The sequence below is a fragment of the Moschus berezovskii genome, chromosome 22 (assembly GCF_049115385.1).
Source record: "Moschus berezovskii isolate FMDL1 chromosome 22, NW_MosBer_1.0, whole genome shotgun sequence".
Classification (NCBI taxonomy): domain Eukaryota; kingdom Metazoa; phylum Chordata; class Mammalia; order Artiodactyla; family Moschidae; genus Moschus; species Moschus berezovskii.
The window spans coordinates 15,008,747-15,011,740 of NC_142481.1; positions in this window are offsets into that span (position 1 = coordinate 15,008,747).

A 2,994-nucleotide genomic window follows, 5' to 3' on the forward strand; every position below is an offset into this window, starting at 1 on the left:
CCCTCTCTCCCAGGTTAGGACCTGCTGCCTAGAGCTAAGGATGGGTTGCCCCTGAAATTCCAGTTGATGCTTCTGTAATATAATAATAACCATGGCAACAGGATGATGACAGGAAAGGCAGCTAAGAGGGACAGGGTATTCTGCCCAGTGGTCAAAGCTGAATCCTTGGTGCCTAGCACAGTGCCTGGCACACAGCAAGCGCTCAGTAAATGTGGAGAAAGAAAGAAGAAAAGATACCGAGAAGTGCCACTGACAAAGCCTCGGGCTCACCTGCATGTGGGAGCGACCACTGATCTCTGACCGGCCACTGAGAGCAGGGCCACTGATCTCCCTTATCTGACAGATAAGGAAACTGAGGCTCAGAAAGGAGAAGCAGTTTGCCCCAGAAACACAGCTAAGCAGAACCATGTGGCCCGTGTGTCTGGCTTTCTTCATCTCTGGAAGTTCCTCTCTGGTGTTTTCTGTCTCCAGGATGCCCTAGTCTCTCTGGCTGTACTGTGTCTCTGTCCTTCCCTGTCTCTGACTCTCTCTCTCTCACGTGTTCCTGTCTGTTTCTCTTCTTTGAGCCTCTCTCCTTCCAGAATTGCTTCTTCTCTCCCACCTGGTGTTCAGAACCAGGGACAGGGACGGGGGAAGAGGACCACCCAGACTCAGATCAAAGGAGATAAAAAAGCGGGAACCCCAGGTCCATTTCCAGTTCCCACAGCCCAAGATTCCAGGAGGGGATCGCAGGTATGAAGGGTGGGGTGAGAAAGAGAATCCTGGAAAGGGTTTGAGGCTAGAGGCAGATGGGTCCCCCTAGGTTAAACCAATTGGAGAGTCATTCTCAATTGACTGAAACTCCAAGGAGAGACTAGCAGGACAATAAAGGGGGAAGCTGGGCTCTGCTCAGACCAGATATTTCTCGTTCCTGAAGTCAGGAGACCTCCCCAACCATGAGTGTACAGAAAAGTGTCCTTGCAGGCCAATGGGGGAGCAATGTCAAGGGATGCTCTACCCAGACGCCTTTGTGGTAGGATCCATCTTGACCAAGAGATGTGTGCACACACCGAATGATCCTGAGATTTCCAAATATGGACTGTGAACCAGGCAAGTCAAAATGATTGGCCAAAGGAAAACTGGCAGAAATGCCCCATATAAGTGACTTAAAATGTAATGTGGGCGCCACTCAGGGACTTTCCCTCTGAGCCTGACCATGTGTCCGTCCACACATGCAGTACTCTTCCTCTTAATAAACACTTTACTTGCTTCACTACTTCCATCTTCGTGGAAATTCTTTTCTGCAAAGTCCAAGGACCAGGGCCCTTGTCACTGACCACTGGTCTCATCGCTAGGATCTGGCACTCTCACCGCCACAACTCAGCTTCAGTCTCTGGCTGGGAACCCAAGCCCCGCTCTAAGCCCTTGCCGCCCGAGATCAGGTTCTGGAAGGCAGGGAACAGGGGAGGTGGGGAGCTGAGCAGAAACCACTCCTAGCAGCTTAGCAGCCCACAACTCCATGTCCCTCTCCCCACCCCACCCACCCTCCCAGTTGGTACCCCACCCAGCAGAGGGAGAAGAGGCCTGGGGCCGAGCCAGGAATGGAGACTTTGGGTGGAGACCAGACAACTCAGAAGCTGGTCCACCGCCCTCAGCCTCTCAGGCCTGCCAGCCTTCCTCCAGCCCCATCACCACATGGTTGGTACAGCTCGGGGTGGGGTGGTAGCAAGCGTCTCAGATAGGGAGGGTGGGCAGCTGCATCTGGGGGGCGGCTGCAGGCACCCCCATTTGGCAGAGAACACAGTGGGCTGAGAGAGAGCCAGCCTTTCTCCAAGGCCTCATGGCAAGGGTAGGGCCAGCGCCTGGTCTGTGTGCCAAGGACACCCCACATCATGATTTTAATTAGACAGAATAGTAGGGTTTGAGGTGGTAACACCAGCGTCTATTCGGGTAGAGAGCTTCCCAGAATGATGGGTTCTGTTGCTCTGATCTGTAATCGTGTCCCCTTGGTAGGCCTCCTTCCATACATTGCTGTGTATCCCGGTAGTTCATCTTTGTCCTGATTTCTTCATTGTCTCTGGCTGTTTCTCCACATGCTGCCGACCTGTACGTCCAGACTTGTTTTTGATGTTTGGTCAGGTATTTGCATTCAATCTGTTACCAGTTTGATTGCTGGTTCAATTCTCACAACTCAGATATGGGCACCCTGGATGCATTCTTAATCATTTATGTTATCTTCTATCAGTTCTGGAATAATATACTTGGTAGCACTTTTTTTTTTTTCACTTCTAAATAATCTGGGCTTCCCTGGTGGCTCAGATGGTAAAGTGTGCCTGCAATATGGGAGGCCCGGGTTCGATCCCTGGGTTGGGAAGATCCCCCGGAGAAGGAAATGGCAATCCACTCCAGAGCTCTTGCCTGGAAAATCCCATGGACAGAGGAGCCTGGTAGGCTACAGTTCTATCAGGGGTCCAAAGAGGCGGACACAACTGAACAACTTCACTTCACTTCAAATAAGTGGTAAACATGCTTATTTCCCAAGACTCTTTTTGTTTTCCCAAGGTGTATGTCACATTCATAAATTATCCAGATTTTGACAGAATACTTCCCTGACTCTTGACAAGATACAGACCTGGGCAACCACCACCCCAGTTAAGGTTTAATCAAGGCAGCTTGACCCACTCTACCTGCCCCAGGACACAGTGTCATTCCTCAGGAGTTAGGAGCCAACGTGTTCATTTGCTATGAAAATAAAAGACGGATGCCCAGTGGGCCAAGCATACTGACTTTCCTCTCCTTCAGAAGTAACTGGGGCCAAAAATAAATATTAATTTCACCCATGGTGGTTGTAGCAATTGACAATCCCAGGCTCTGTCCATGTCAGCTTCTTGATGACTTTAGGTCAGTTTTCATATTCAGTGAAGATAATTCAGGAGCTGCTTTGGTTTTGTAAATTAGTTTACCAATGAGGAAAGTGACATGTTTTCAAAATCTGATTAAAATCCTGCCATGCTT